Raw genomic sequence first — 12,765 nt, forward strand, 5'->3', positions numbered from 1 at the left:
AATCTTTGCATAACGGAATGATGTACAGAGTATGTGATTAGCAAGTCCGTAATCATTCCCCCAGAGCCATAAGAAGACAGGTTGATTCTGTCGTTAACCTTTCCGTATTAGTTACAGTATAATTCGATCCTTTATCAACTACATCCTTGAACTGAATCTTATGACTATGGATGATGTCAAGTCACATATAGCGAGACGTTCGTTTTACTTGTACAGGCCGAGTCAACTCAAATAGATAGGTTAAGTGAAATCTGTATTTCAAGTCTTAAGCTATCACCTTGCAAGGATTTAGAGTCGAGTCTTCCACAAGCGATCCTTGGATGTATCTCCCATTTATCGGGAGTGATAAATGCTCAATCCAATATATAACGATCCCGCAATCACTTCCTGTGATACCCAACGTCTACTGTTCACATCCCAGAGTCATCTCTATTAAGGATCGTGTTACACCAGAGTCAAAGCGTCACATTCCGTAATCCAGAATACCAATTAATATTCCTTTGAGTCTGAGGATTAGTTATACCTATTAATACCAATGAGATGAACAGGTGACAAGGATGAATCTACCCATCCTGTTATCTCAAATCGGATCCCCAATCCTAATGAACTACTTTTCATCGGAGCCATGCAACTGTCCAGATATCTGTATATATGAAGCTTGTGAGATCAGCTTTCTGTCGGACAGAAGACATTGTTACATGCAAGTCTCAACAGTGATATATCAATCCTAAACATATCACTTGACTTGGGGTGGTTTTAAGTTTATTAGTTTATCATAAAGTTTTGTCTCACTTCATGCTTGTATGAACACTTTATAATCACTTTAAACAAACTTACGGATTTCCTTTTATTAGACTTTATTTAGTGCTTAAAAGGGATTGCCTTTATATAGTTATAAAACATATATCTCATTAAAACAAATGATATAAAGAACAATTCATTTATATTAAGTTTGTATCCTAGAACAATTGTCTATAGGACACTAAACCCCAACAAAAATAATTCTGGAAGCAAGGAGAGGCCCTGCCCAAAGGAGAAAGAGGGAACCGATGGTACTAAGGTCGGCGGCTCAGGGTCCAGATTTGGGGTTCAACCTATTGAGGATGAACAAGACTCTGACCATTCGAATGAGCAATTTGAGTTGAGCATGCCAGAGTTAGAATCTGCTGATCCGGCAGGTAATAATGTGGAGGCAGTTAATCCTCTTTTTTAGGCCAAAGAGGAGGTCTGGGGTTGTGCCTTAGCTCAAGTCTCCCAAGTTAATGCGAGGAATAAAGAGGTTAGTATTCCTAAAAACTGTATTGAGGCTAAAAATTGGAAGGCCATGGGTGTTAATAAGTTGAGTATGAAAAAACCTAAGGGTAACCATAAAAATAACCAAAAGTCTTTTGAGTTTTTGGAGAAAAGGGGGCATGCAGGTACCTCTTCTAGGCTCTTAGGAGCCCCTAATAAGTATCTGGTTTAGTGGGTTGGGCATGTGGTTAGTAGTCTTCCGTTTTGATGGATTTGTTTGTTTGGAATGTTAGAGGAGCGGCTAGCAAGGCTACCCGTGTCCATGTGAAAGATTTAATTAAACAGTTTAATCCTTCTTGTTTTGCTTTACTTGAAACTAAGGTTAGTGGAGCTAAAGCAAATGAGGTGGTGAAAAGGTTTAGGAATTGGAAGTGTGTCAGATCGGAGGCTACTGGCCGGGCTGGTGGGATTTGGCTTTTTTGGAAGCCTGATCTTGTTCATTTTAATATCGTTAGTATGGATAAACAATTTATTCACATTAAAGTTAGTTACCCTGGTAATAAACCTTTCTTTATCACTTGGGTGTATGCTGATCCTATCCTGGCCAATCGTAAACGGCTGTGGGAGGTGTTGTATACTATGAGTACGAGCATGGCAGATGCTTGGTTTGTGGCTGGTGATTTTAATGATATTGCCCTTATGAGCGACCAAATAGGGGGTGGTAATCACTATGTAAATCGATGTCTTAATCATAAGCAGAATATGGACTTGTGTGGCCTTTCAGATCTTGGTGCCGCTGGTCATATTTTTACTTGGAAGCGTAATAGTACTTTTGTTCGTTTAGACAAAGTTTATGCTAATATTTTGGCTCAGAGTAGGTTTCAGGAGGTGACTGTGTTTAATCTCCCCTTCCGTCATTCGGATCACTGTCCTATCTTAGTTAAACTGGTGAGAGGTCATCGTACTAGAGGGGATAGACCATTTAGGTATCAAGTGGCTTGGGAATCTCACCCTGAGTTTAAAAACTTTGTTCAGGATAATTGGAAGCCTCATTCCAATGTTTTACAAGCTGCTGAGGGTTTTAGAAGTAATGTGGTGGGCTGGAATAAAAATATTTTTGGCCACATTATCAGAAGAAAGAATAAGATTTTGAGCAGGATTGAGGGCATCCATCGGTCCTTGGATCTGAGGTATGATCATAGTTTGGATGGTCTTCTTAGAACCCTCCAGAAGGAGTTGGAAGCTGTGCTGAGACAGGAAGAGTTACTTTGGTTTCAAAAGTCTAGGAAAGCTTGGATTAAAGATGGTGATCGCAATACTAGGTATTTCCATCTGTCTACTGTTATTAGGAGGCAGAAGAATCAGATTGATGCTATCAAAGACAATAATGGTGAGTGGGTTTATGAGGATGAGGATATCTGTCACTTGGCTCTTAATTTCTATAAAGAGCTATTCAAAGAGGACCATATGGACCTGGATAAAGCTCGCTCTAGGACTACGTTTCCCATAGTGTGTGCAGATAAGGTTCTTGAAGCTTTCCACCCTATTGATCAGAAAGAGATTGATCTAACGATCTTTAGCATTGGGGTTACTAAAGCTCCTGGGGTTGATGGTTTCCCTGCCGGTTTTTATCATAAGCATTGGGAGACGGTTAAAGAAGGTATTTATAGTTTTGTTAAAGGGGTTTTTAATGGTTCTGAGGATATTAGTCTTGTGAATAAAACTCTTCTGGTCCTGATTCCTAAAGTGGAGAATCCATCTTCTTTCTTACAAATGAGGCCTATAAGTCTGTGTAATGTGCTTTATATATTACTAAAATTGTGGCCAATAGATTTTGGTGTATTCTTCCTGATATTATTAGCCAGAATCAAGGCAGTTTTGTCCCGGGGAGACAAATGATGGATAATGTAGTTATTGCTTAGGAGATGGTGCACTCTACGAAAGTCAAGAAGGGTAAGAGGGGTATTGTGGCTCTCAAGCTGGATCTAGAGAAAGCTTATGATCGGCTTAACTGGAGTTTTCTTCTTGATAGTCTGAAGAGAGCTGGGATCCCGGATAATTGGAGGAGATTAATTGAGGTTTGTTTTTCTTCTCCTGTGTTTCAAGTTTTGATTAATAGGGATATATCGGAGGAGTTTACTCCTTCCTGGGGAATCCGTCAAGGGGATCCTATGAGCCTTTTTTTATTTGTTATTACGATGGAAAGGTTGACTCATCTTATCCAAGAAGCTGTTGGCACTGGGAATTTCCATCCAGTTTCCGTCAATAAATTATATCCCCCAGTTACCCATTTGTTCTTTACAGATGATGTAATGATCTTTGTGGAAGGCAGTGAGGAGCAAATTGGGGTGATTATGGATATCCTTAATTGTTTTTGCTCTGCTTCTGGTCAGAAGCTTAATATCCAGAAGTCTCGGATGTTGTGTTCTAAAAATATGGATCAAAGAGTTTGTAAGAGGTTGAGTGAAATTTCTGGTATTCCTCTGACCAAGTCTTTGGGTAAATATCTGGGGGTTCCCCTCCATAGTGAGAGAGTGTCTAAAGCTTCCTTTAAGGAGATTTTCGACAAAACTAATAGTAAATGTGCCAACTGGAAAGCGAAATCTCTTTCTCTTGCATGCCGTCTTACTTTGATTCAGTCGGTCAATAGTGCGGCTCCTAATCATATTATGCAAGCTTGTCGGTTGCCTGAAGCCGTTCTTAATGATCTTGACAAAATCAATCGTCGGTTCCTGTGGGGGGACTCTAAGGAGGGGAAGAAAATTCACCTTGTTCCTTAGAAAGAGGTTTGTCAATCTAAAAATATGGGAGGCCTGGGGATAAGACAAGTCAGGGACAATAATAAAGTGTTATTAATGAAACTTTTGTGGAGGATGTGGCAACTTTCGTCTGCTCTTTGGGTTCGGCTTTTGTGCGGGAAGTATAGAAAGGATAGGATTTTTGGAGGTCCTAAGGAGAGAGTTATCAATTGTTCTTTTTTATGGAAAGGTCTTAGTGAGGTGTTTTCAGAGTTTTGCTCTAAGATTGGTTGGTCATGTAGGAAAATAGACAAGCCTAGGCGTAGTGGAATAATAAAATTTTATCTATTTCCTTTTTCCAAACCTATGTTAATCTGTTATTTCATATATGTAAATAAAAGGGTTTTCAATTAGATTGAATAGATTTATTGTTAGGTTAATTAATTAATCGGTTAGTTTAATTAATCTAAAGATAAATAAGTTTTGATTACTTGATAATTAAAACTGATTATGCATAGTTCCTAATTGTTTCGGTTGATAATCGTGTAAACAAAATATTAAAGGTTTTATGGTTGGATAATTAAAACGTTTTGTTTTATTAAATCTAAAAGATAAAAACTGATATTCTGAAAATTGTTTTGAAACAATTATATGTATATATATATATATATATATATATATATATTAAATAAAAATAAAAAAAATATAAAAACAGTAGCGTCGGGGTCGCTGCCGCGAGGCAGCCACCCCGCGCCACTGTTGTTGGTTGCTGCCAGTGGCAGCAACCAGTAGCAGTGCGACGCTGCTGTCGCTAAGGCAGCAGCGCCGCGGTGCCGACTGCTGCCCTAGGGCAGCAACCTTGATATTGGGGTCGGGGCGATTAAATCAGCCTGGCCCAATCACTGATACGGGTTTTTTTTAAATTGTTTTAAAACAGGCCCGGGGTTTTAAATATATATATATATGCTTCAGAATATAATAATTTGTTTTGATTATCAAAATCAATTTATTTAAAAGTTTGTTTTACCTAAATATTTGATATAAGTAATTCAAAGCGTTAAATGAATTATACGAATTAATTAGGATATGCATAATACTGATTTTGTACATGTTATATTAATCTAATATGTACTTGCTACAATTTGATTAGATTAAATATAAAGGATACAAAATTGATAAGATTAAAATTGGATGTAAATTAATTTAAGTTGTTAATTTGATTAACTCAAATATTACATAAATAGTTTATATAATCAACCAATTAAATTTAATTTAATTGAGTCTTTGCATGTTTGGCGTTATGGACATATTAGACCCTCTATAATAGTTATTCAGTCTTTTGGTATTTTAAAATAGGACCTGCGTGTCCTGCATTCTCTTACTCTCTATTGTATTTCTCTTCTCATCCAATCCCTTCAAGTAAATTGAAGTTTCTTAGAAATTGAATATTGTTGTAATTCAAGGCGCCAAGGAAAAGATGGAGGACCCAAAGAGAAATATGTAATAGTTAGTATTTCCCTAGGGTGACCCTTTATTCCGTTTCTGGTTCAACGGAATAAACTTAGAGATATGTCCATAATTGTCAATGTTGAATGTATGAGTGTCTGATGAATGCTAAAGAAAATCAAGACTAGGTTAGATTATGAGACTTTAAATAAAACCCCTCACTAATCAAAAGTCAAGTCAATAAACGAGTTATTGTAAAAATCGGTTGCCCCTCCCTAATATTATAATTCAGCCGGCAGTACTGGGGGCCTTAGGGTTGTTGAGTAAACTCAAGCTCAGGGTCTTATGGTAACACCTGAATTATCGAAAATCGTTTTCACGAATACAGGGTAACGACTTGGATTAGGTTAGAATAATTGGATGAGTAAACTCATGTTGTTCTAACCTAATGGGCAATATGGTTGGGATTGATAAACGATATCAGTTACTAATGTGGTTAGTAACCCAATAACCTAGAAGTCACATTGTTGATGTGATTGATTGCATGAATCTACCTAATGAATAGAACTTAGCTTGTTGAGTAAACTCAAGGTGAAATTTTATGAGGTAGGATTCTAGCTCACTAAAGGGTTTTTGAATATCCTTCGAATTAATATGGGGGGTTATTAATTTGGTAAAATAGTGGGAGCAATTTAAAACATAAAAATTCCAACGTATTTAAATTGTAAATGAATTAAACAAATGAATAACATTCGTCACTTTTCTCACTCTCAGGTTATTAACAAATCGTACTCTAAAACAATCATGTCGAAAACTGATCTAAGAAATATACTTACCGATAACAAGTTGAACGGTTCAAACTTCGCCGACTGGTTTCGTAACCTCGAAATTGTTTTGAAGTTCGAAAAGAGAGGGTATGTATTGGATACGTCGATACCCGCTCTTCCGGCCGATGATGCACCCATTGAAGAGATTGATGCCTATCAGAAGCATAAATTTGATGATGAACACGCGGGGTGCATCATACTTGCATCGATGACACTAGATCTGCAAAGGCAACATGAGGAGATGGATGCCTATTCTATTATCATGCACTTGAAAGAGCTGTTCGGGAAACAGACTCGTTGTGAACGTTTTAAGATATCGAAACTATTGTTTCGATGTAGGATGCAAGAGGGCACATCTGTTATGACACATTGTGTCAAGATGATTGGCTATATCACCAAACTTTCTAGTATTGGCTTCGCGATGGATCATGAACTAAGTGTCGACTTACTTCTCACATCCCTCCCATAAAGTTATTCGCAGTTCACCATGAACTACCAGATGAATGACTTACATACCTCTCTTGAAGAGCTTGCCAATATGCTCAAGACTGTTGAGCCCAACCTGAAGAAAGATAAGGTGGTACCTGCTCTTGTGATTGAGGGATCAAAGGAGAGGAAGGGGAATTTTCCCAATCCGAAATATCCCAAGAAGAACAAAGGAGGCAAGCCAGCCCACGTCAAAGGAAAGAAAGTCAAGAAGCCCAAAGGGGAATGCCACTTCTGTGGTAAAGATGGGCATTGGAGGAGAAATTGCAAGGAGTACCTAGCTTCTCTCAAGAAGGGAAAGAACGGTGCTTCAACTTCTGGTATGTTCTATATTGAAATTAACTCAATTTCGCAGTCTGAATCTTGGGTATTGGATACCGGATGTGGATCTCATATTTGTATGAATATACAGGAACTAAAGCAGACTAGGGAATTAAAGAAAGGAGACGTGAATCTGTGAGTTGGAAATGGTGCAAGGGTTGGCGCACTCGCGATTGGAGATTATGATCTACATCTACCATCGGGACTTGTAATAGAATTAAGGAACTGTTTGTATGTTCATAGTTGATGATGGCTTTCATGTTTCAATTAAGAACAATGGTTGTGAGTTTTATAGAAATAATATTTTCTATTTTTCAGGAATATCATTGAATGGGATTTATATTTTGAATGATAAAGTTTCTGCTTTCACAATTGATACCAAAAGATTTAGACTAGATAATTCAACTTACTTGTGGCATTGTCGTTTATGCCATATAAACCAGAGACGCATGCTTAAGCTATATCAAGATGGGCTTATAGACTCGATTGATTGTGAATCAATGGGAACATGTGAGTCATGTTTAAAAGGAAAAATGACAAAGATACCCTTTAGCAATAAAGGTCAGCGTGTATCAGACACTCTAGGATTAATACATTCAGATGTATGTGGTCCTATGCCAGTCCAAGCAAGAGGAGGATTCAGATACTTCATTAGCTTCATAGATGATCATACTAGATATGGTTATATCTATTTGATGAAGCACAAGTCATAAGCTTTTGAGAAGTTCAAATGCTTTAAGAATGAAGTTGAAAATCAAACAGGAAAGACTATTAAGATACTTCGATCTGATCGAGGTGGGGAATATCTTTCCGAAGAATTTATGAATTATCTAAATGAATGTGGAATATGCTTACAATGGACGCCTCCTTATACACCACAACACAATGGTGTATCAGAAAGGAGAAATCGCACCTTACTAGATATGGTACGATCCATGATGAGCACCGCTTCTCTTCCAAAATCATTCTGGGGCTATGCCTTAGAAACTGCCCTATTTACCTTAAACCGAGTTCCAACCAAATCCGCCATTTCCACACCATTCAAACTATTCGTTGGTAGGAAACCCATCTTCTCCTTCATGAGAATATGGGGATGTTCAGCATATGTCAAGCGTATTGTGTCAGATAAATTAGATCCCAAATCTGACAAGTGTTTCTTTATTAGATACCCAAAAGAAACCATGGGATATTACTTTTATCATCCAGATGAACAGAAAGTAATTGTATCCAAACACGTAGTGTTTCTAGAGAAAGAGTTTCTAGAGGAAACACAAAATGGAAGCGTAGTTGAACTTGAGGAAGTTCAAGAGGAATCACATGTTGAAACCGCGGAAGAGGAAGTCGAGCCCGAACCTGTTTCACTAGATGAAATACAAGTGTCATATCCCACTCGTAGATCTCAAAGAGTTCGTGAACTCCCAGTTAGATATGGTTTTCTAACGGGAGATAACGAACTGGTTCCCGTGTTAGACGATGAACCCGAAACCTATAAAGAAGCTCTTGCTAGTCCAGAATCTAAAGCATGGCTGGAAGCCATGAATTCTAAAATGGACTCCATGTATACTAACCAAGTGTGGACTTTGGTTGATCCACCTGAAGGGATAAAACCCATTGGGTGCAGGTGGATCTTCAAGAAGAAGACGGACATGGATGGAAAGGTTAGTACCTACAAAGCTAGGTTAGTAGCGAAAGGACATCGTCAAAAGCAAGGAGTTGACTATGATGAGACTTTCTCTCCAGTAGCCATGTTCAAATCCATCAGAATATTGCTTGCAATTGCCGCTCATTTTGACTATGAGATTTGGCAAATGGATGTGAAAACAGCTTTCTTAAATGGAAACCTGCTTGAGGACGTATACATGATGTAACCTGAAGGTTTCACATCGAAGGATGCAACCAAGGTCTGCAAACTTCAAAGGTCCATTTATGGACTTAAGCAAGCATCTAGAAGCTGGAACAAACGTTTTGATGAAACCATAAAACAATTTGGTTTCGAACAAAACTTTGAAGAGGCTTGTGTTTACAAGAAGATAAGTGGGAGCTCAGTCGTTTTCTTAGTACTATATGTTGATGATATACTACTTATGGGAAACGATGTTGCAATGTTGAAATCGGTAAAAGTTTGGTTATCGGGTAATTTCTCCATGAAAGACTTGGGAGAAGCAGCCTATATCTTAGGGATTAAGATCTATCGGGATAGATCGAAAAGACTGCTTGGACTATCCCAGTCTACATATATTGACAAAGTCCTAAAGCGTTTTGACATGCTTGAATCGAAAAGAGGTAACTTACCAATGATCCATGGTGTCAAGTTATCAAATGATCAGTGTCCTAAAACGGACAGTGATAAGAATCGCATGGCTGTAATTCCTTACTCCAGTGCAGTTGGTTCGATCATGTATACCATGCTTTGCACTAGACCTGATGTGGCGTTCGCATTGAGTATGATAAGCTGATATCAAGGGAATCCAGGATTTGATCACTGGATTGCTGTCAAGAACATTCTTAAGTATCTTAGAAGAACTAAAGACATGTTCCTCATATATGGACACGGAGAATTGAAAATTGAAGGATATTCAGATACTAGTCATCTGACTGATGAAAATGATTATAGATCCTAATCAGGATACCAGTTTATCCTGAATGGAGGTTCAGTTAGTTGGAAGAGTTCCAAGCAAGGAAGTGTTGCTTTCTCGTCGACTGAATCAGAGTACATCGCAGCTGCAGAAGCGACAAAGGAGGATGTTTGGATTAGGAAGTTTATAACAGAACTAGGAGTGGTGCCTGACATTGTGAATCCCATTACTCTATACTGTGATAACAATGGAGCCATTACACAAGCAAAGGAACCACGGTCTCATAATGCATCCAAACATTATCTCAAGCGATATCATCTCATTAGGGATATCATAGCCAGGGGAGATGTGAGAATAGAAAAGGTGCCTACTGAGGACAACGTTGCAGATCCGTTGACCAAGCCATTACCACAAAGAGCTCATGATAAACATCTTAGTTCTTCTGGTATTAGTTTAAAAAACAATTGGCTTTAGTCCAAGTGGGAGAATGTTGGAGTTTAGTGTCCTAAAGACAATTGTTTTAGGATATTAATATTAATGAATAAATTGTTTATTTGATCATTTGTTTAATCAGATATATAGCATTAAAATGTAACTATATATAAAGGCACAAATCTTTCATAAAGAAAGTAACCCTAAGTTTATTTAAGTAGTTATAAAGTGTTCATACAAGCATGAAGTGAGACTGTACTTTATAATAGACCAATAGACTTAAAGTTAACCCAAGTCAAGTAATATGTTATAGGGGTTGGCATATTACTGTTGAGACTTGCATGTAACAGTGTTTTCTGTCGAGACAGAAAGCTGATCTCACAAGCTTTAGATATTCAGATATCTAGACAGTTACATGGATCCGGTGAAGGAGTTCATTAGGATTGGGACCCGACTTGAGATAACAGAATGGATTGATTTATCTAATGTGTCAACTGTTCATCTCATTGGTATTAGTAGGTATAACTAATCCTCAGACTCAAACATTCGTTAATTAGTGATTATGGATTATGGAGTCTGATACTTTGATTCTGTGCAAGCACGATCCAACACGTGAGAGCCTGGGGTGTGTGAGAGCAGGGTTGGGTATCACACAAAGTAATTGCAGAATAGTTAATGTCAGATTGAGCATTCGTCACTCCCAATAAGTGGGAGATATATCCAAATGGCCGTTTATGGTGAATTGACTGAAATCCTTGCAAGGTGATAGAGTTAAGAGTAGAAATGAACATTTCACTTAACTTATCTTTTCAGAGTGAATTCAACCTGTACAAGTAAAACCGGACTCTTCGTTATATGTAACTGATGCTCGTAAAGTATATAGCAATAAATAGGACAAGTGTATCCTATCGCAACAAGTAATACAGTGCTTTAAGCACGAGATCGAACCACAAGGATTACTATCCTAATTAGTTAAATTCAATTGATAATTTGTTTATTCAGCTGGTTAAAAGCAAATTCGTGTTTTAAACTGATAAATTAAATTACTAATCTAAGAAAGCAGGAAACAGAACTAGCCGCAGGGTGGATTGTGGTCAATGATAGTTACAATCTAGGTAGGGGAATCCATTGATTAATCTCTACGAATGTGGTAAAAGGGGCTCAGGTTTAAGCTTTACTAAAGATTGAAGGTAATCGCCCTAGGTGAAAGACTAATGTGATCAGTATTGTCTTTCCTATTCACATGCATTCGGGTGACGGCTTGATTAGGCATATACCCTAGGTCATGCAAAGAATTAGATTCATTGGCAATCAAGGCTTAAGCCGTAGCCCAGCCACAAAGCCTCATTCCTAGTGGTCTCTAGCGAAGTCAGGTTTATGCAAATTCGGTAAAGATGATTCCTTGGTCAAGAATCGATCTACCTATCATCTAGCTAATATCAGGGTTACAGGCATTAGGCACATTATATACACAAACGCGCTAGTTGAGCATTATCAATGCTCATTCTAGCAATTAATCCTGTTCCTACATCACCTAGGCATAAAGCACACATAACCCAATCGACTCAATAGTCAGTTCTTAAACCCTAAACCCTAACATTCATAGCATTTCAAACAATTTCATCCCCATCCTAGATTGGATGGGGATTAGTTCATAGACAAACCAATCAGAGTACACATGTAATTGAGGAAAAACGAGAACATTCTTGAATAAATGTAATAAAGATTAAGGGCATGAGAAAGGAATTCTAAAACCCGTTCGTCTGATTACAATGTAAACAAGGTAGAGCCTCCACCCTTTGAGAAGTTCTTCAAATCAAAATAAACCTAAGCTACAAGTGCGAAATTCAAAGTTCTAACTTAATGTTTGCTCCAAAAAATAGAAAATAACAAGATAGATCCCCGAGTTGTATGTTAAGCTGCCTATTTATAGTGATAGGCAGCAGACCTAGGTTTCATGGGGGTAAAAACGACCTTTCCCGAGTAAAATAGGCTTAAATAGGGCTCAAGAATCGAGTTTCCAGCTGGGGAGAGGCGTTTTTACGCCTCTCCCACCTTGTCTCATCGAGATAGAGGCTGTCTCGTCGAGACGAGTGGTTGTCTCGTCGAGACAGCCTAGTGTCTCGGCGAGACACTGCCTGTCTCGGCGAGACAGGCCTATGTCTCGACGAGACAGGCTTCCGAATGGGGCAGAGTCCGGGTTTTTTCTCCATTTTGGTCCTTGGGCTTCTGAAATCCGCTCTAATGGCCCCTAATGAATCCCAAAAGTGCTCCGACGGTCCCTAGATTGTCCGGAATTGCTCCAAAAGGTTCGGGTCTGGTTCGGGAATACTCAACTACGCCTTCAAACACCTGAAAACACAGAAACTGCCATAAATACTCGAAAAGACATATTTTTACTAAAAGAGAGCAAAATGAATACAAAACTTAAAGGAAACAAAGCGAAAATGAACTAGAAAATGGTCTAAAAACCCTATACAAATGGGAGCTATCAACCTCCCCACACTTGAACCTTGCTTGTCCTCAAGCAAGAAAGAATCAAAAGCAGCGAAATATCAACAAATAGCTCCCATACACGGACAAGGATCCATTGCACCTTTATTATCCATACGGTTTCAGACTACTCAAGTTGCAATTAAAAACGACATGAACCTCAAAAACAATCTCCAAAACTGATCAATTAATTTTATCGACCAACACTTTGCA

The sequence above is a fragment of the Euphorbia lathyris genome, chromosome 1 (assembly GCF_963576675.1).
Source record: "Euphorbia lathyris chromosome 1, ddEupLath1.1, whole genome shotgun sequence".
Taxonomy (NCBI): Eukaryota; Viridiplantae; Streptophyta; class Magnoliopsida; order Malpighiales; family Euphorbiaceae; genus Euphorbia; species Euphorbia lathyris.